The sequence below is a fragment of the Pogoniulus pusillus genome, chromosome 12, assembly GCF_015220805.1.
Source record: "Pogoniulus pusillus isolate bPogPus1 chromosome 12, bPogPus1.pri, whole genome shotgun sequence".
NCBI classification, from domain to species: domain Eukaryota; kingdom Metazoa; phylum Chordata; class Aves; order Piciformes; family Lybiidae; genus Pogoniulus; species Pogoniulus pusillus.
Window position 1 is genome coordinate 14,704,208 of NC_087275.1, and position 22,012 is coordinate 14,726,219.

Genomic DNA, 22,012 nt, shown 5'->3' on the forward strand with positions numbered 1-22,012 from the left:
AGAGTTTTGCAGGGCTAAAGACCAAGACCATTTAGTTTATTTCCATTACATGACTTCATATGAATAGCAATACAAGCGTTGTATAAGCAGGAATACAGGAAAATAGTGCCTTCCTTAGTTATGTGAATTTTAGTTGATTTTTCTACACTGTAGGAGTAACACCCTTCATTCTTCATCCAAAAATCCAAGTTTTACGATTAGATATCTGGTTAGAACTTTGTGTCCTACACAACATCAGTCACAATAACTAACGCAGTAGGCTGAAAATGTCTTTCTTTGGCCTTAACAGAGTGTCAAAGAGTGTCATTAGGTGGCAAAACAGCTGTCAGGTCCATGCAGAGAGGCTTCTCGTGCTGGCTTTGGCCAGCTGTGCAGACCAGGACCCTCAAATATGTGACGAACAGCTCAGAAAATGGTGAATCATTTGAAGGGGGATGGGGAAGGCCAGACTTCTCTTAATTAGAAAAGAGGTTTGCAACTCCATGGGATCTGACAAGATCCATCTGCAGGTCCTAAGGGAACTGGCAGATGATGTTGCTAAGACACGTTCCATCATATGTGAAAAGCCATGGCAAACTGGTGAAGTTCCCACTGACTGGAAAAGGGAAAGATAACTGTCATTTCCAAATGGGAAAAAAGAAAGACCCTGGGAACTACAAACCAGTCAATCTAACATCTATGCTCAGTAATATCATGGAGCATATGCTTCTGGAAATTATGCTAAGGCATATGAAAAACAGGGAGGTGATTGGTGGTGGCCAACATGGCTTCACCCAAGGCAAATCGCACCTGACTTATTTGATGGAATTCTATGATGGGGCAACAGCATTAGTGGATAAGGGAAGAGCAATTGATGTCATTTACCTGGACTTGTGCAAAACACTGACACTGTTCCCCTGATGCTTTGGTCTCTAAATTGAAAAGACATCTGATGAAAGACAGCTGATGAGTGGAACACTCAGTGGGTAAGGAATTGGCTTGACAGTTGAACTCAAAGGCTGATGGTCAATGGATCAATATCTAAGTGGAAACCAATAATGAGTTGTGTTCCTCAGAGGTCACTACTGGGACCAGTGCTGTTTTACATCTTTGTTGGTGACATGGACAGTGGGATTAAGTACACTCTTAGCCAGTTTGCTGACAACACCAAGATGCGTGGTGTGGTCAGTATCCTGGAGGGAAGGAGTGCTGTCCAGATGGACGTTGATAGGCCTGAGAGGTGGGCCAATGCCAATCTCATGAAGTTCAAGAAAGCCAAGTGCAGTCCTGAAAAGAAAGAGTTGAGAGTGATGGTCAATGAGAAACTCAATGTGAGCCAGCAATGTGTGCTTAGTAGAAAGTGTCCCTGCCTGTGGTAGCAAGGTTGAAACTAGATCAGAGTCACAGAATGTTAGAGGTTGGAAGGGACCTCAAAAGATCAGCAAGACAAATCCCCTTAACAAAGCAGGAACATCTAGGGCAAGCTTCATAGGGTTGCATCCAGGCAAGGTTTGAAAGCCTTCAGAGAAGACTTCACAATCTCAGCGCAGCCTGTTCCACTGCTCCATGACCCTCACCACAGAGAAGTGTCTCTTCATGTTGGGCTGGAACCTCCTGTGCTGTCCTTAAAGTCCATTATGACCCAAATCATTCTATGATTCCATGAAAAACAGAATATACCAAAATGCCTGTGCTTTGACCTAGCAGCAAATACCATCCCAGAGTTCCAGGAGATGACCATGAAGAAAGGTTGCTCACACAATGGAAGGTGCTTGCAAGAGGCACTTCAAATAGAGAACAGTCACCTTATTATCCATTTGTTTGGTTGCCATTTTTCAACACATATTTTGTACACTAGAAGTGGGCAATTTTTTCTAGAATATATCCCAAAATAAAGCTTTGTTTTTTTGGGTTTTTTTTTACCAAGGTGTGGAACAAAAGTTGCTGGTGTGGGGAGAATAAAAAAAAACAAACCACTTTTAGTACACATTAATTGTGAAGGAATATCTAAATCATAAAATCAACGTTATCAAAGCCTGGAGAACTGTCAGGCAGGACATCTAAAAGTCACATTCAAATTAATTATATTAGCCTTATTTGTTTTTTCTCTTATGTTCATACTTACATGTTTACAATTAGCTAGCAATATAAGGAATAAGGGCAATTAGTTGACATACGCTATTGTTCTTTTGGTGGCTTTCTCTTGAACATAAATTGCCAAAGCAACTATGCTCAAAAAAACAAAACTTGAGCTCTGTGGTCCTCTTAAGATCATCTGCAGGATTTTAATGGGGCTGAAATATGTATACCTTTGCTTGCTTAGGTCTAAATATAGCGCATTGTATTGTTGTTAAAAATAGGCATCTTTATTACTCACGTACTCAGTAGAATGGCGACACACTGTCTGTTCTTGCACACGGAATGAGTCGTTCCTTCTAGCAACCATCAACTTGGGAAGAAAATAAACCTGAGGTAACTGTTTACAATGATTGCGGTAAGCGCTTCGCGGCTCCTGTTTATTTCCGCATCAGGAAGAATGTTCCGTCTGCTTCAGGTACAAAGGGATTCCTCAGAAAGGATAAAACTTCAGCACTGGAATAATGTGCCATTTATAATGAAATGTACAATTGGAAAATACTGCCAGAACCTCAGCTCCTGTAACTCTCCTCAGTCACTGGAATGATGCCAATGTGCAGTAGTTAGGGATATGGTCCCAATGATATAAAATGCTACATGATAAAATAAGATGCAGTATTGTTGACTGTGTCTTTCTTGCTGTGTGTCTAATAACCACTAATATTTCCAGGAGTTCTTACCCACTGCTCCATAGAAATATGAAAGTGTTTTATTGCTCAAAGTACTACTTTTGAGGGTGGCCTTCCCTTTAGGTAGAAGCATTTTCAAACAGCCAGGAGAAACTTGTGCTAGAGTCAATAGAAGTTAAATGTTTACAGCTAACATCAGAACTGACAGCTTTACATAGGTTTTTATCTTATATTTTTGTAAAATGAAGTCTTGAAAATATTGTGACCCTAAAAGAAAAATTAGAAAGGACTGTGAATATTCTTAATAGGTAATCCCTCCATTTTACCTCACAGAAATGAAAAATGCTTGCATTAAATTAGCCTGGAAATATATCTTCCAGCAATAAAATTAGATGACAAGTCAGAAACTTAATGCAGTAGTAGGGAAGACATCCTTTGTCTTTCATAATCACAGAATTCACCAGGTTGGAAAAGACCTGCAAGATCATCAAGTTGAACCTGTCACCCAACACCTTCTAATTGACTAAATCATGGCATTAAGTGCCTCATCCAGTCTCCTTTCAAACACCTCCAGGGATGGTGACTCCACCACCTCCCCAAGCAGCCCATTCCAATGGCAAACCACTCTTTCCATGAAGAATTTCTTCCTAACATCCAGCCTAAACCTGCCCTGGTGCAGCTTGAGACTGTGTCCCCTTGTTCTGTTGCTGGCTGCCTGGGAGAAGAGACTGACTCCCATCTGGCTATGACCTCCCTTCAGGTAGTTGTAGAGAGCAATAAGGTCTCTCCCCTGAGCCTCCTCTTCTCCAGGCTGCACACCCCAAGCTCCCTCAGCCTCTCCTCACAGTGCTGTGTTCCAGGCCCCTCACCAGCTTTGTCGCCCTTCTCTGAACACATTCCAGTATCTCAACATCTCTCTTGAATTGAGGAGCCCAGAACTAGACACAGCACTCAAGGTGTGGCCTGAGTAAGAGGAATTCCTGGAAATATACTTTTCTATTATTACACACTCAAATGGCATCTTCCAGGGCAATAATATATATAAAAGTAATTCACCAGCCTTGTTGCCCTTCTCTGGACACATTTGAGCATCTCAATATCTTTAAGTTGAGGGGCCAAATCCACACTCCCCACGCTAGAGGACATGCCATTCACTACAAAAGATTGGTGATGTCAAGTATTTGATGGAAGCAAACATTACAAACCCAGTAGCCCAAGAACATTTTCCTGCAAATCAGAAACACTTAACTATAAGTAATGTGCTGAGAGAAAGCAAACTCGGGGGTGGGTGTTGTGGAGCAGTGGTAGAATTCTCGCCTGCCATGTGGGAAACTGTGCTAGTTAGAAGCAAGCTGGAATGTTTTGGCAAAAGAACTAGATAACGGGCAGTGAAATGAAAACAATTGATGTCAACTTCTCTCACAGTCTCGCTGAGAGCTCTGGGAAGAAGAAGTAAACTTTCTCCATTTTGTCTCTTTTTCTGCCTTTGCCTTCAGACCTGGTCACATCTCATTAACCTTGCTCCCTAACTTCTTGGCTGCACCTCTCTTCTTCCTGAGAAATGGGGTAAGGTTGAGAGGGCCGGGGGAGGTGTTGGGGTGGTTTGAGAGCCCCTCCTGGGGACTCAAGTTTCTGGGAGGGGAGTTGTGCTTTTGTATTGTTTAACCTTTGTATATTTCTGTGTATAATTGTATATAACTGTATATATTGTAAATAGCTGCTTGTAAATTCTGCTAGCTGTAAATAAATTGCTTCATCTATATTCCCAGGGTCCGTCTGAGTTAGCTGGGGCAAATACAAAGAGTGGGGGGGCGGGTAAGAGCCCAAACCATCACAGAAACCCAGGTTCAATTCCCCAGAGGGGGGGGATGTGTTGGTGGCACAGGTTCAAGTCCTGGCCAATGCACCTAAGAAGGAGAGAAGTCTCCGTTTGGAAAAAGCGCCAAGAATTGATGTCCCGGGTTGGGGGAGGTGCCCCCCGGGGAGAAGTCGACTCAGCACAACACAAAACCCATCCTATAAAAAGTCAGACCCTGATTGCCCCTTCCACACTGCCTAAACAGCTCTGCTCTACCACCACCATTTTCATCCCTGCCCCAGAGCCTGGGACAAGACCATCAAACAGCTAAAATATTCCAACCTGGTTGATTCTATGATCTCACCTTCCTAAAGCAGTCCTTGCTCCCCTCTGTCCTTACCTCTCACTCTGCCTGAAGAGTTCTTCTCCACCACCCTTCTTGCAGTCATCTCAGTGCCTGAGGGGAGAGGCTCAAACAGCTAAAACACCCTACAAAAGAAATCAGCTCCAGCAAAGACACACACCCAGCACCAGTGCATAACAAAGTCGGATGTTGCAATGGTTGCTGAGCCTAACCCTAACAGCCGGGGGGCCAACGAGGCCCCCCGGCCTTTGAAATCCTCCACCAATTCACCCGGTGCACACCATGGGCACTCACCAGGGACGCCAGGCAGAGGATCCCTTGGCCCACAATGGGCCGAACTTGGAGCTTCTGCCTTTTCTGGGGCTGAATATAAAGGGCAGTGGGTAGGGAGGGCAAAGGGGCTACACCTGGGGTGGGAGGAGACTCCAATAGCCAGCTAATAGCAAACGGCATCACCTGGTGGCATCTGATGAGTTACCATAGGAAACTAATTAAATGGTGATTAATTAATTACAAGCATAACAGATGATAGCAATGTCTGTAATCAAAGGTGATTACTTTATGCCCAGATCAAATAGCACAATGAAGATATGTATTTGAACAAATGATGCTGGCTAAAGCACACTAATTTATCTGCTGAAGGGGGCAAGGCAGTGACTGACAAAATATCCTCTGTGTTAAAAGAGGAGGTGTTCAAAAAGAGCCTGGCTGAGGCACCTAGTGCCATGGTCTAGTTGATTGGACAGGGCTGGGTGATAGGTTGGACTGGATGATCTTTGAGGTCTCTTCCAACCTGGTTGATTCTATGATTCTATGAACATTACTTGAGAGTTCCACCAGAGACCATCTGGATTTGATATCTCCACAATATATCTTAGTCCAACAGAACAGCCATTTGACTTGAAGCTACATAGACAGTTAATATCAATTCAAATACACTGTCACTAGCAGACATTATACCACTGAATCTGCCTCTACTTAGCATAACTAAAAGAATCCAGGGACTGTCAGCTTCTAAAATATTTTTTTCTTTTCATTACTGATAATTAATCTGAAAGATTTCAAGCAACAAGTTGTTTATTTAGCTCTTGATCTTTAGAAAAGTAGCATCATTTTATATTGTTTTTAAATTTCTCTTTGGCTAGTGTTGTTTAGAGAGTTAATGAAGTAAATTATAACATGACTTTTAGGCCTAACAAACCTTCACTTTGCAAGCAATTATGCTTACGTAAAAATGCCTGCAGGATTGGAGCCTAGAGTATCTAGCCAATATTTTTTCCTTTGTAGCTAAAGCTTGGAAAACAGTCCATTTATCTCCAGATAAATGCTTAATTTAAGCAAATTATTCTTGGCCAGATTTTTGTGCCTAATGCTAAGCAATACTCAAATACTTGAGTTTACTCTTAAAGAAATCACGCAAGAAAAACTTACATGAAATACAAGAATTTTTTGTTAAATACAGGCAAGCACAAAAAAAAGTATATACAGATATTGTGGACAAATGTATTGAAGAAATGGTTTGCTAGCACAGTGCTTCATCATAGGATCATAGAATCAACCAGGTTGGAAGCGACACCAAGATCATCCAGTCCAACCTAGCACCCAGCCCTGTCCAGTCATCTAGACCATGGCACTAAGTGCCTCATCCAGGCTTTGCTTGAACATCTCCAGGGACAGTGACTCGATCACCTCCCTGGGCAGCCCATTCCAATGGCAAATCACTCTCTCTGGGAAGAACTTCCTCCTATAATCCAGTTTATACCTCCCCTGGCACAACTTGAGACTGTCCTATTAGCCCTGTAGTGTGTGCAATGTATAAACTGAAAAGCAAGTATCTGATTTTGGGTTCAGTCTTCAATGATTATATTGTTAAGCCCTAAAAATGTTTTCTGCCACATGTGCTGATGAGATTTAAATACTTATAACCCTTATATTCAGTTAGTTCAAAGCAATGTAGTCCACCAGCAAAAATTACCTTGTGCTTAGAGATCAAACCAGATTTTGCTGTTGTTGTGCTGTGTGCTGGTTTGAGCCTAGCTGGGATATTTTTGTGAGAGGAATTAGAGTATAGACTGTGAAAAGGAGACAATGGTGATGTCTACTTCACTCATAGGCTTGCTGAGATTTATTAAAAACAAGAACATAAACATAGACAACAGAGGTTGCTCTCTGGCTTTGGGCTGCACTTCTCTCTCTAACCTGCCATCTGTCTAACTAACCCTTCTACTTCCTAACCCCCATGGCTGATCCTCCAAACTCACCTTGAATGTAAGGCAAAGTCTGGGATAAGGTAGAGGGGTGGAAGGGAAGTGGAAGGGTGGTTGGGAGCCCTTCTTGGGGACTCTGGTGTCTGGGAGGGCTGTTGTGTTTCTGTATTACTTTTTAACTTGTATATTTCTGTATATAGCTGTATGTATTGCAAATATCTGCTTGTATATTTTGCTAAGCTGTAAATATAAAGTTTCATTCTTTAATTTCCAGATCTGCTGGAGTCTAGCCTGGGTGATTTTCTGAAGGGGGGGGGGGTGGGGGGGGGTGGGGGAAGTGTAAACACCCAAACCATCACATGCTGTATGCTCTGGTACACAAAAATCAGCAACTACCTTTTGACGTTATTAAAGTACTTTTGTGTTTTGTAGTGGGAAATCAGGTAGGTGATTAGAAGTGAGATTATTTATGCTGGAAATGTACCACCTAGCAGTGTTTTCAGCTTTTTTAAGTGGATGAAGTGAAGTATCTGTAGGGAGCCAGATGCAAAAAATACTCCATAGGGCAGAGCATAGAGGTGAGGGGTTAAAGGGTTAATCGTTATTGCTACATACTGGGACTGATAGTTTTGGTGCTGTGTTGTGATCGTGCCTGCCTCCCTTGATGCCAGAGCCTATTTAAATACAACAAGAAAAGACACTGACAAACACAAAGTGCTTGGATTTTCCCACATGAGCCAGAATCTCCTGCCAAAGGACTGCAGAGGAAGGAAGGGGTAGGAAGCTGGAGGAGGGGTAGGGATAATTATATGGTAAATATTCTTTTGCCAGCATTAGTCTTGAAGTTCCAGGATATATGCTGGATTAACAAAGTGATAGGCAAAATTTTGAGATACAGAGAACAGCTCCCACATGAGAGGGAAAAAACAGATGACAACTGCATGGCAGCAAGTATTCTGCATCCCAGTAATAGTATTTCTGCAGGACAGAGGGGTCTTAGCAATTCCTGAGTCCAGGAGTGCTTTTTCCCCATATAATCTGTATTTATTATCAATTTAGCACCAAGGTGAATCCACACAACTGAAACTTTTGCCTGTTAAACAAGTGCATGCATGGGAATACAAGGACATTGTCCACATAGCCAGCCAAGGCTACATCACTCCCCTAGAGCACCTGCAACTGTATGAAAAGGAGAAGGTGGGTTATTTTTTTCATTTCTAACAAGAAGCCAACTTCTCAGTGTCTATTTTTCACAAGATTCTCTGGTAATCACAGAGTGATCACCTGATAGTCAAGCAACTCCCACAGAGGCAGGCAAATCTATAAACATCACCATGCACAACCTAGTACTGTCTCTGCTGGGGTTCTTCCCTTCATCTTCCCAGAAAGGCTGTTCTGCCCTTTTGCCACTGCTAGTTATAGCTTTTCCATGGTCCAGGATGTGTAAGAACAGAGGCTGTGTGCTAGACACTGTCAGGGTAAGGAAGGAACAAATACTTTATTTTCTCAAAATAAGCAAACCTTACAACTTCAATAATTTCCCTCCAGCTCCAGAGTTTATTTGAAACACACGAACTGACTAACAGAAACTCCTCTAATCAGACTTGGTTGCCGCTATTTGGAGGGAATTGTGATTTTACTCTTCAGTTTAGTCCCAGACATGACCCTCTGCCCTTGTCATGGACAATGAGAGAACAGTCTATTCTGTAACTTTAATCATAGAATCAGTCAGGGTTGGAAAGGACCACAAGGATCATCCAGTTCCAGCTCTCCTGTCATGGGCAAGGACACCCTACCCTAGATCAGGCTGGACAGAGCCTCATCCAGCCTGGCCTTAAACACCTCCAGGGATGGAGCCTCAACCACCTCCCTGGGCAACCCATTCCAGGCTCTCAGCACTCTCATGCTGAAGAACTTCCTCTTCATGTCCAGTCTGAACCTATCCATCTCCAGCTTCGTTCCACTCCCCCTAGTCTTGTCACTGCCTGATAGCCTGAGAAGTCCCTCCCCAGTTTTTTTTTGTATGCCCCCTTCAGGAAGGCCACAATAAGGTGACTTCAGAGCCTACTCTTCTCCAGACTGAACAGCCCCAACTCTCTCAGTCTGTCCTCATAGGAGAGGTGCTCCAGAGCTCTGATCATCCTTGTGGCCCTACTCTGGACAGCTCCAGCAAGTCCACCTCCCTCTTGTAATAGGAGCTCCAGAACTGAATGCAGTACTCCAGGTGGGGTCTCACCAGAGTGGAGTAGAGGGGGAGAATCGCCTCCCTCAACCTGCTGGCCACACTTCTCCTGATGCAGCCCAGGATCTGGTTGGCCCTCTGGACTTCAAGTGCACACTGCTGGCTCATGTTGAGCTTCTTCTCATCCACCAGCACCCTCAAGTCCCTCTCCTCTTTGCTAATGACACATTTCTGCTCATTCCATTTGTCCTTTCTGTGGGATTCTCTCTAAAACTCCTTAGGAATATATAAATGTCTTCAATACACAAATACTGTGAAGATTTTATGGCCTAGTACAAAATTTATCTCAGGCAGAGCTTTTTGTATTCACATGAGACGAGAAAAGGTTACTGATACTTAACCACTTTGCAGTGGTAAAACATGATTTGCTGGATCAGAGAATATTTCATCTCCAAAGAAGACCAAGTAATTCTGAAAGCTGCTCTACAGAGTTTAATTTGATAATGAATCAGGAGGATAATGTTCCTAATGAATTTAGGCTAAGTCTGGAATTTCTCTTTGACATAAATACTCCCACAGACCTTTGAATGAAAAGGAAATAGGGGTCACACAAACAGGACTTTCTCATTAAGCACTAAAGATCTCTCCCATTTTATTCATGCTGAACAGAGTTAATCTAATAGCAGTATTGTTCATGTCATGTGAAGTGAATCACAGAACTGTCAGGGTTGGAAAGAACCTCAAGGATCACCTAGTTTGAACCCCCTGCCATGGCCAGGGACACTTTCCAGGTGCCCAGAGCCACATGCAGTCTGGCCTTAAACGCATCCAGGGATAGGACTTCCACCACCTCCCTGGGCAACCTGTTTCAGTGTTTTACCACCCTTATGGTGAAAAACTTCTTCCTAACATCCAGTCTGAAACGACCCTCTTCTAGCTTGGGTCCACTCTCCCTAGTCCTGTCACTATCTGACATACTATAAAGTCCCTCCCCAGCTTTCTTGTAGGCCCCCTTCAGATATTGGAAAGCCACAATAAGGTCTCCTCAGAGCCTTCTCTTTTCCAAACTGAACAACCCCAACTCTCTCAGCCTGTCCTCATAGAAGAGGTGCTCCACCCTCTGATTATCCTCATAGCCCTTCTCTGGACATGTTCCAACACATCCATATCCTTGTAACAGGGATTCCAGAACTGGACACAGCACTCTAGGTGTGGCCCCATGAGAATGGTGTAGAAGGAAAGAATCACCTCCCGTGACCTGCTGGCCCACATCTCTTGATGCAGCCCAGGATATGGTTGGCTTTCTGGACTGCAAGTGTACACTGATGCCTCATATTGAGCTTGTCATCTACCAGCATCTCCAAGTCCTTTTCTTCCAGGCTGCTCTCAAGCCAGTCACTACCCAGTCTATATCAGTGCCTGAGACTGTCCCAGCCCAGATGCAGGACCCTGCACTTGGTATTGTTGAATCTCGTAATTTTGGCATGGGTCCACCTCTTCCACCTGTCAAAGTCCCTCTGTATGGATCCCTTCCCTCCAGTGTGTCAGCTGCGCTACACAGATTGATGTTGTCGGTGAACTTGCTGAGGGTGCATTCAGTGCCACTGCCATGTCACCGGCAAAGATGTTAAACAAGACTGGTCCCAGTATTGATCCTTGAGGGACTCCACTTGTCATTGACCTACACCTGGATATGGACTTATTGACAGCCACTCTTTGGGTGCAGCAGTCAAGCCAGTTCTTTATCCACTGACGTCAATGTTATATAGGTGTAAGAGATTCTAAAAGCTAACTCTTACCATTATCATAATCAGTGATCAGGAAAGCATCACTTTGCATGTTGATAGTACTACCATTGCTTCGATGTTGTGCATCCATCAAAGCAATGGCAGTAATGTCAGGCACCAGCAGAGAACACTGCTGCTATAAGACAAGGGCAATCCTGCACACACTAAGAACCAGGAAGAAAGCAGATATTAAAATGGATGAAACAGTAGAAGAGGGATTTTTGCTTCTTCTAAGATGCTTATGCAGTCTATTTGCTTTTGCTAAGCTGCCAGGGTAACAGAATTGTTCATATCAGAAGAAAAACAACTGAGCACATATAAGAGAAAAAACAAATCTGTGGAATTGTGATTGCTGCTGAGTGCTTTATTCCTCTGGATCAGCACCAGTATATGGAAGATCTAGTACCACAGCAGAAAGCCATGGAAACTCCCTAAAAATTAACACAAGATAAAATCTACTAATTAGAACTTGAAATAAATTGTGTGGACTTGTAAATGCAAAAATCCAGACAGAAGTCTATGAAGAGAGAGTAAAAGGCCAACCTCCTCTGATGTTTTCATTCAAATGGTGCCCTAGAGCTCGAGTGAGATACTGCTCAGCTTGCATGTGGATAGGCAGAGCTGACCTACAGACAAGTGGCAAAGGTAGGCACTTTGCAAACTACTTTACGGTGTTCTAAAACACTTTGAGGTAATATACAATTATGACACGGGGATAACTGTAACACTCACTGACCCCTCAAAGCCAGCTGCACATTCTGGACTTCCTGCTGAAATTCCACAGAATTAAACATACTAGTTCTGCATTAGATCACAGTCATGCCTATCAGTGGTTTTTGGCTGAACAAGCAGGCTGTTGCTATTGTACTGACTACACTTTAAGCCACAGAAGAAATGAACATGCAAGCACACACAATACCTCATCAAAATATATACCCCTAGGCATATATTAGGTGCACTGTTCAGTCAAAGCGACACAAAGCTTGCTGTTTAGATGACATTGGCACTTATATTCTGGTCCTTCATTGCTGAATAGAACCTATAACTGAAAATCAGATAATTTCTCAGCATAGTGCATCCTATGCCAGGCTATTCTATTTATCATGACCTAGAGAAGAAGAAAAAAACAGAGACAGACAAAAGAAAGACTTCTTTTGTAGTTAAAAGTTCAGGAAATGTTTTTCCCAATGCAAGCAGATTGTGCTGGTAGCTGAGAAGCTAAAGAATAGCCCATCATTAAGATAAGTTTTTCCTCTTTTTTAATCCCTTTGCTAGCCCAGAGATAGCATGCCCCTGCAGGGCCTCACTTCTGACTGAAGAAAGCTGAGCAGCCTTCTGAGCCACAAGATGAGATAAAGCTGCAGCTATGAACAGTGAGGCAGAAGTTCTGGCATCTTTTCCTCCCACAAACCTCCATTAAAGGTCAACCAAACTACTTAGGCTGGTTATTACAGGGATGAAACAAAAGCAGTTTTGTGATATAGATGATATATGCAAATAAATACATGAAATAGAAGAGACAATTTGGGTTCCTTGAGTCCTGTTAGTGAAACACAAAAGAACAACTTTCATGCCAGACTCCATTTCTGGAACAGTTTTCAACCTTCTGACCTCAAAAACTTATAGTGCAGGAAAGGACATTTTGTTACACATTGCCTGTGCAGACTTACATAGCACTAAATTCATTCACCTCTCTTTTTAACCTTCCACCATTTCCAGGTGGTTTATTAGGTAGCAGTGTTTCAATATCTATCAATAAAGTTCATGGTGCTCTTGGAAGTTTGACAATCTATAGTGTATCTCAGTGCACACCAGAAGAAAAAGCAACAGCCCAGATCCAACTTTTAAAATCATTAGCACTACAACAGAAAACAGAAATTAGGAAAGACTTATAACCTGGTAAACTGATAAGTTTTAGAACAACAGAGATGGATTTGGTGCTGCTTTCTGCACTTTCTGAACTGAAGAATATTACTTGGAATTTGTAGGGCAGCAAGTTGGTACTGCCTCTTAGAGCATTCATATGGCTCTATTTGGAAGATGCAAAGATGAAATTACAATATGGAAAAAATACCATAGGAACTCACATATTTTTAAGTTTAAAATAAGTGTTAATGACTGGGAGGCTGTTTCCCTTCACCAACAGACAGGTACTAGACAGCTGAGAGAAGACAGAGGCGGCTGTCTCATTTCTAAGATCCTCTTGAACAACAGAACAATTCATTCTCTTTTAATTAGGGGGATATAGAAAAGCACGAAGAAGCACAGCAGCCTAATCACAGAATTATAGAATGTTAGGGGTTAGAAGTGACCTTGAAACATCATCTAGTACAATCCACCTGCCAGAACCAGACTCTTTCAGGCACTTCTCTGTCCTTCTTAAAGTGAGGGGCCCAGAACCGGACACAATATTCAAGATGTGGCCTCATCAGGGCAGAGTGGAGGAGGAGGAGAACCTTTCTCGACCTACTAACCACAGCCCTTCTAATACACCCCAGGATGCCATCAGCTTTCTTGGTCACAAGAGCACACTGCTGGCTCATGGTCAACCTTCCATCCACTAGTACCCCTAGGTCCTTTTTCCCTTCACTGTTCTCCAGCAGGTCAGTCTCTAACCTTTACTGATCCATGAGATTGTTCTTTCCCTGGTGCAAGACTCTACACGTGCCCTTGCTGAATTTCATTAAATTTCTAGCTGCCCTGCAGCGTGCTAAGAGCTACAAAGATACTGCATCCTTGTGTATGATTTTTGTTTAGGAAATCCAAGTGACAAAATGAGCCAATCAAATGAAAATCTCAAATATATGTTCCTTTAGGCTCCTTTAAAGGCAGCACTAAGCTGGAATAATTTTCATTTGCCTACATGATCCCATCCCTAGTGCCTATAAATCCATTTTACCCATTCTAGTATTTCATTTTATCTTATTATTCACTGTATGTATTTGGTATTGGCAGGAAGATCAGTCCTCATGGCTCACTCCAGTCTTTCACTCAGTATGGTCAAGCAGAGACTATGGGATGAGGTATTTGAGAGAATGAGAAAAATAGTAACAGAGTACAGCTTAATATAAAAAACTTTAGAGAGATGTTTACAGATTAGAGGACACAGGTCAAAGATTGTGAGGCTTGTTGGCTAAAGACATGTATCTACCAGCTAATAGCTGAAGTTTTAAGCCAGAAACAACTTTGTTTGTTTGGATAGACTCAGCCTTTGCAGTAAGAACTGAGGAACAGAGTGACAGTCACAGAAATCTCTCCTATTTTAATTTCTGTCTCTAAGGTGAAGTGCTCAAACCCCTTTGTTCCTTTTTACAGGACACCTGGGCTAGCTAGGTACTGCAAGCAAAATTTTGGCATGTTTTTCCAAGAAAATTACTCAACACTGTACTTTTTTTTTACTATTAACTTAAAAAACTGCTGTTAACATGCAAATAATGCTTTGCATCAGCTTGTTTCTCTGCTCCAGAATAACCACATAGTAATATCTGTGTCCAAAGTTCCCATGTCTGTTTTCTCTAGACAGCAGATGCTCATGCCTTCTACTGCCTTTCTTTTACTCAGTGCAAACTGCAGTGCTTCCTTACCACTCACAGCTATTAGCATCCTTGTGCATCACATACATAGGAACACCTTGAAAGCCAGTCAGGATCCCCACAGAAAAGTAAACAGATGTGGTCAGTGGTTGCCATTCCTTCCAGAGGTCTGGTGTCCCAGGTGCTAGTCACAAGAGAGAAGCACTCAATGTTTGCTGTGGAGAAACACTAATTGCTCTGATAGATACTGCTAGGTCCCACTTTAAGAGTCACCACTATGTAAACAATTAAACCACATTCCCAGGCTTGTATGTTGAGGTATTGTCCTTTTCAGCCATGCCCATGTTGCCACAAACATTGTCTGTATAAAGGTCTTGTTGGAATTTAGTGAGGCATTTTACTGACCAGGAAATATACCCAATAAGTGGGTTTTCTGTGAGATTGGGATACTCTTAAGCTGGTTTACACTTACTTCTGAGTGTGTAGGAGTCCATCTTTCATAATCCAGCTCATTAAATGATATTTTAGCCTGTTTAACAATCCAAAGTGCTCTTTTCAACAGGAAATACTTGACAAGGTCCACATCCTGCCATCATCAGCCTAGGCACTGATCTCCCACTTGAAAACAGTAGAAAGGTCTGTGTAAAATATTACCGGCAGGATATGGGTAATCACTGATCTTTTTCTCACCAGCAGTAGGAGTAGAAATATGCTGTTTTTCTCATATTTAGCAGTTATTTGGTCTGAACACATTATTTACCTGTATGTTATTATGGGTATTTGAAAAGGCTTGTTTTCTTCAAATCCCTAAAGGGGAAGAGATCCATGCCAAGTCTACCCACACATAATTATATATTTCTACAGCAGACCTGTTTTTTTAAAGAGTCCCTTGCTTTAGTGCAGGAATTGAGAAAAAATCTGTCCCCTTGCCAATACCAGGGATTTGAAAACATAAAATAAAAGAATAATTCTTTTCTAACTTCAGATCTATAAAAAATTGTTGCCCTATACAAAAACTCTGTATTCATTTACCAACTGACAACTAGAGGAGGCAAGACTGTAGTTTTGCTTCCTCAGGCCTGAGCCTCTAGTAGCACATAAATTGTAATGGAAATGCTGACAGGATAGTGCATAAGGTTAGCAAGGCTTTTATGTGGCTGTATTTCTTTAAGTGCACTCTTAGGCTATCCCTCTCAACCTTTTATTGCTTTTTGTGAAATTGCTTTATGAAAGCACTTGAACAGGCCCAAAGAGAAGAGATCAGTAACTAATCACAGTAAAATATTCAAATACAACTCATAGCCAGAAAGGTTAAAAGGGCAGAGAAAGAGAAGATCTCCCAAATCCTAATTTCAAGTCTATGGCACCAAAGTATGGTGTGATTTTAAGCTTTATTTAATGTCACTGCTTAACATGAGCTTGACAGCATTCAAGGGATGTGAGAAGTGGAGAGTTTTCTATTGCTCCCTTTCTGAGGGCATGTGTTCACTTGAAAATAATATTTTCCATTTAAAAATAGTTTTTAAATCTCAGAACTGAATGAAAAACTTGAAAATGTGTCTTCAGTAGAAAATAATCATAATTTTTTTTAAAAGGCCCTATGTCTTTTTACTAGAGGAAAGTAAAGGAGAGAACAGCTTACAGAAGTTTACAGGATTGAGGTTAACAGTGCAAAACCTATATTCAGGTCTCTGCATCCTAATGGAAGTAGAATACACAAAGGCAAGAGTGGAAGATAGGAGGAAAGGAGAAAATATGGTAGCTGAAGGAAACCTTGCTGTTTTAGTCAAGAATAGAATTATGGAATCATAGAATCATTTAGGTTGAAAAAGACCTTTAGCATAATAAAGTCCACATATAAAAGACAAACTGTTTTCTGCTGTTCTGCCTTTCCTTGTCCTTTTGCAGGAGATGGCCTGTCTAGCACAGGTAGACATCACAATGGGGGAAGAACCAATCTCTGATACAGAGAAAAGCATGTCACCTGACAAGACATGCTACTCTGCATGCGACATCAAATCATTATATATCTCATGCATCCTCTATCTTTATTAGGTGTTAAGGATTCATGTATGCCGTATCTTTCCCTGCATGTCTTTAAATACAACTTTTCTGTATTCCTCTCCAATTCAGTAAGAGAGTTATTATTTTACTGGGTTGTTCTTTTTTGTGTTTGTTTTTCTTTTTTAAAGTAATATAATCTAAGTCTTCCATGATCTTAAACAAAAAACTACAGCAATATTTTTTAAAAAAAGAAAGGCACCCTTATCCAGATTCTAGAGACTCACAAAATACCCAGCAGTGCAACAAAAATCATTGTAAAGGCCAGCCAAGAGAATCAACCTTCTGCTGTAAATGGGCTATAATTTTTACACAAGCAATTTGAAGACACTAAACCCCCTATATGTCTCTTAGCATATAGTTATCTCCTTGGAAAAATTGAATAAAGCCTGTGGGAAATAGAGAAGGAGAGATATAAGTGTTTACATCACATCACTGTCTTGTGCTTCATAGTTGAGCCCAAATACTAAGTTCACCTATATTTCTGCATACTTTATTCTTGTATGTTAGGCTACTTGATTTTCAGGTGTCTCAGTGAACTGAACTGGCACATGCTAGTTAAGAAATGGCTGGTCTGCATGACTGGAAACAGGGCATGAGAGATAGGTACTTTTTTTTTCAGGGACAGTGATGTACTAGATCTCCTCATCGAATCTGACAGAAACACCACTTAATCTCCCACAGTGCAAAATCAATTGGATTGGCAGAGAATATCTTGCTAAACCACTTCAGTTGTGTAAGATGAATCTGTGCATTTCCTCTGTAACCAAAGGAGCTTTGAATAGTCACAAATAAAGTCATTAAATTAACACCTAAGGTAAGAAAATTTAGCCAGTTTATACTTCTCCTGCCTTGCTACATTGGTAGAAGAGACACTTTTTAATCACATAGGCAGAACACTTTGAAAGTGACAGCACTTTGAACTAACGGACAGATTTATTCTGTTGAGGCTGGAACTCATGTTTACCTAACCAATGGATGTGTCAGCTAAAGATACTTATTCTTCTACAAAAGTTTCCTGCCCCTGTAAAAGAAATGACAGAGGCAGAGCACATCTCCACTACTGCAGCCACTGCCACTCTGTCAAATTACAGAAAACGTCAGCTTTCACCAGATGAGAAAAACCTATGTTTTCTTCAAGTCTCTGTTGTGAGTGAAAACTGGGAAATGGAGGCATCTGCCTGAATTCCCTCAAAAGCCGCTGATCTGGTGGCTGAAGTGACAATGCAGTATTGCACCTTGCACAAGCAGCGAGCAGAACAGTTGGCGTGTGACTCCATCGGCAGGCACAACTAATGTCTTACATATGACGTATGGCTTTTGTCTGGGCTCTAAAGCTTAGCATAATATTGTTCTTTCCCATTTACTGAAGCAGATATTGCAAGTCTCATAGACTTCAGATAAGGGTCATATTCTGGTTATTAATTTTCCAGGCTCCCTTCCCAAAACTCTCATGGTTTGCAAGAAACAACTTTGACCCAGATCACCTCTGGCTCATATCTGAGCCTTGTAGGCCTACCACTCCTCTGGAAATAATCTCAAACCCATGCCCACCTTCCTTTGTCCATTTCTCTGTGACACAATAATCCCAGTCTGCTATGTGAACTGTTAGGTTCTGCTTCAGTGTTTTGAATTTAGTGATTTTCAAATCCAAGACATCAAAAAGGGCCTTTTCTGTTGATTAAATTTTACAATGCTAAAAAAAAACAACTACTAAAAAAATCCCACAAACATAACATGGTTTGCTTGGTTTGTTTTGGAAAACATACCGAAGTCACTGTTGGGATAAAAGTAGCATCACTATGATATATCTAAGCTATAAGTTATAATGAAAAGGAGGCAACATTGCTATTTGGAGTAAATAAACCACTTAGATGATGCAAGAATTACTGTGGACTCTAAATCTCAACCTAAAAGACCCCTTATCTCTGACAAGTTGTTCTGAGGCACCAGGTCTAAAGAATCCCAAACTCACATAACTTTAGTTTCTCCTCATATGGAGGTGAAACCTTCTATGTGACAATTTGTACCCACTGCTCCTTGTCTTATTGCTGCTGACCATCAAAAAGAGAATGGCCCCATTTGCTTGACACCCACCCCTCAGACATTTGTATACATTGATCATGCCAGTGTTCAAATACTTTCACTAGTGAAAGAAAACTATTGTAGAAGACACTTCTTTTGATTATGTAAACTGACAGGAGAGTATATCCATTCTCAAGAAAACTCTGTTTCCAATCCTTCTCTTATATAGAATAACAACAACATAGGACTCAAAAAAATTGTATTCAAATGACATTTACTGATTCAGCCTGCTTCTAGGCCTACAGCCACAATACCTAATTGCCTCTATCTCCTCATGTTTTACACTGTTGTTGTGCATGTACTGTGCACCGTGCAAGAAGAAAAAAAGGTCAATTTATCTCTGCCTACTGTATCTCGACAATAAACTTCAACCTTGGGATGAAAACAAGTATGATCAAAATTACCACCACAGTGTTGCACAGGACATCACTCACAATCATGTTCACAAACCAACCCTGGAGCTCAGCTCATGAGATACTGGAGGACTTTTATCCTTTAAGTAACAGGAAGGCAGTGCTGGCCTCTCCACTAGTAACCCAGTAATACACAAAAACTGAACAACTATTCACTGTTGCCCACCCACAGAGATCCCTATCCGATTTCAGATGGATGTGTAGTGAGAGTTGTCATTTGTGTGCCATCCATAAATAAAGCTTTTCATGTTTCCTTAGTTTATCATTTCACTTTCCAAAAGAAAAATATTTCCCCATGCAGTCACTAATTACCATCATGTTCTTTCCAGGAGATGAGTGGGTTGATGATCTACATTCTGCTTCCGTTTCTTCTGTGCTGTACTGTGCTTTGCCTGGCAGGAGCTGCTTGTTTTTCTCATCTTTCAGAGAGCCACCAAGTCGATTTCTTCATGTCTTCTCTTCAGATTGAGGGGTGACAGAAAGCTGGGTTTCTATTCTGTCTTCCTTTCCTTAGAGCTCATGGGATACAAAATAAGAAGGCTAACAAAGATCTTCTTACTTCACTGTTACTCAGAACAATACCCACTCAAGGTTGCATTAAGTGTATTTAAAACAGCATCTATTTCATCCAGATGGATTTAGAGTCAATGCAAACATTCAACAAAATTATAACTATCAGACTCTTGCCTGCATCATCCATTCATCTGAATTAACATGAGCTGTTAAAAAGCACTCAGCAGAACATCCGTGTTGCAACAATTTTTTGGTTGGTTTCACCAATGTTCTTTAATGCTCTTCAAGTGAAAATGGATAGTGTTCCACTGGATGCCTCCAGCAGGCAAAATTCATGTTTTTTTTCCACAAGATTCAAGAAAAAAACAAAATCTGGAGAAAAGAAAGCACAATACAAGTAAGAAATATGAAAAGCTCAGTTTCATTCAGACTACAGTGAAGTTAAATGACACCTTTACTCTGATTTCAGTATGTTATGCCTGTATTGAGAAACTGGTGTCAGATCAAACACTAAGGAGAAAAAAAGCAAGTGTGTATTCAATACAAAATGAGGCTGAAGTCCAAATGCCATTCTTTACGGTTGTTCCAGAGGGTAGTCATGATTTCTCCTTCTGTCTTGTGGTGTTAGTGAATTCAGTCTTTATACTAGAAGTCTTGATCTAGTCATAGCATGTTCAACAGATCGGTCATAGAAAAAAGGTAGATCACAGGATCACAGGATGTTAGGGGTTGGAAGGGACCCAAGAAGATCATCAAGTCCAAACACGTGCCAGAGCAGGACAATACTATCTAACACAGATTACAGAGGAACACATCCAGACAGACCTTGAAAGTCTCCAGAGAAGGAGACACAGTATCACAGTATCACAGTATCATCAGGGTTGGAAGAGACCTCACAGATCATCAAACCGCTCTGGGAAGCCTTGAAAAATCAAGTCCAATCCCCCTGCCAGAACAGGACCACCTATACCAGATGACACTAGAACACTGTACCTGCCCCCTTTCCACCCCACCCACCCTATTTTGCTCCTTTCCCTGCTCCTAAACACACAGCACCTGGGCTCTCTTGGAGTCTCCTCCCACCCCAGGTGTGACCACTTAGACCTCTCTGCACTCTGCCCTTTATAAACAGCCCCAGGAAAGGCAAGCCTCAAGCTCGCCCATCTGGGCAGAGGGATCCTCCTCCCATCATCACTGGTGAGTCCTCATGGTGCACACTGGGTGACTGGTGGTGGGGATCTAAAGGCCGGGGGGCCTGGTGGCCCCCCGGTTAGGTAGGGTAGGAGCTTGATGATTCTCTAATATAAGACCACAGAATTGTCTGGGCTGGAAGGGACCTCAAGGATCATCTAGTTCCAAGTGCTCTGCACTGGGGGCAGAACTAGCTGATTCTTTTGCAATTTGAGCTGATGGAGCACAGGGTGTGGTGCTCACCTCCCCTCCACACAGCCTCCTTCCCACCAGCACACTGCTGGCAGCATCACAGGATCACAGAATGTTAGGGGTTGGAAGGGACCCAAGGAGATCATTGAGTCCAACCCCCCTGCCAGAGCAGGACAATACTATCTAACACAGATCAGAGAGGAACATATCCAGACAGGCCTTGAAAGTCTCCAGAGAAGGAGACTCCACGACCTCTCTGGGGAGCCTGTTCCAGTGCTCTGTGACCCTTACAGTAAAGAAGTTCCCCCTTGTGTTGAGGCAGAACCTCTTGTGCTGTAACTTGCACCCATTGCTCCTTGTCCTATCCCAGGGACCAAGTGAGCAGACCCTGTTCCCCTGCTCCTGGCCAGCCTTCAGATACTTATTTATCAATTCCTCTCTAAGTCTTTTTTTCTCCAGACTAAAAAGCCTCAGGTCACTTAGCCTTTCCTCATAAGCCATGCCCTCCTGTCCACTAATCATCCTCTGCTGGACCCTCTCCAGCAGATCCCTGTCCCTCTTGAACTGGGGAGCCCAAAACTGAACACAGTATTCAAGATGAGGTCTCACCAGGGCAGAGTAGAGGGGGAGAAGAACCTCTCGATCTGCTGGACACACTCTTCCTAACAACAGGATCTTGTTGGCCTTCATGTTCACAGGGGCACATTGCTGTGCCATGGTTAACTTGTTATCCACCAAGACCCTCAGGTCCCTCTCCACAGGACTGCTTTCCAGCAGATCACCTCCCAGCCTGTACTGGTGGAATTCATTATTCCTCCCCACGTGCAGGACTCTGTACCTGTCCCTGTTGAACTTCATCTGGTTCCTCTGTGCCCAGCTCTCCAGTCTGTGCAGGTGTCTCTGGATGGCTGCACAGCCTGCAGCTGTATCAGCCAAGCCTCC

At 42.2% G+C, this 22,012-nt stretch overlaps 1 long non-coding RNA gene across 4 annotated transcripts; it reads right to left on the bottom strand.

The window, feature by feature from the left end:
- Window positions 1-15: 15 nt before the first annotated feature.
- Window positions 16-5,266, bottom strand: LOC135180121 (uncharacterized). 4 transcript variants are annotated; one of them, XR_010304287.1, is made up of 4 exons: window positions 5,201-5,266; window positions 4,943-4,999; window positions 2,361-2,653; window positions 16-1,266 (listed from the first exon to the last, which is right to left on the bottom strand). It is a non-coding gene; the product is annotated as an uncharacterized LOC135180121 (long non-coding RNA). The 4 variants fall into 4 exon arrangements; XR_010304286.1 differs by lacking the exon at window positions 5,201-5,266 and having other exon boundaries at window positions 16-595; window positions 865-1,266; window positions 4,943-5,189; XR_010304285.1 differs by lacking the exon at window positions 5,201-5,266 and having other exon boundaries at window positions 4,943-5,194.
- Window positions 5,267-22,012: the final 16,746 nt, after the last annotated feature.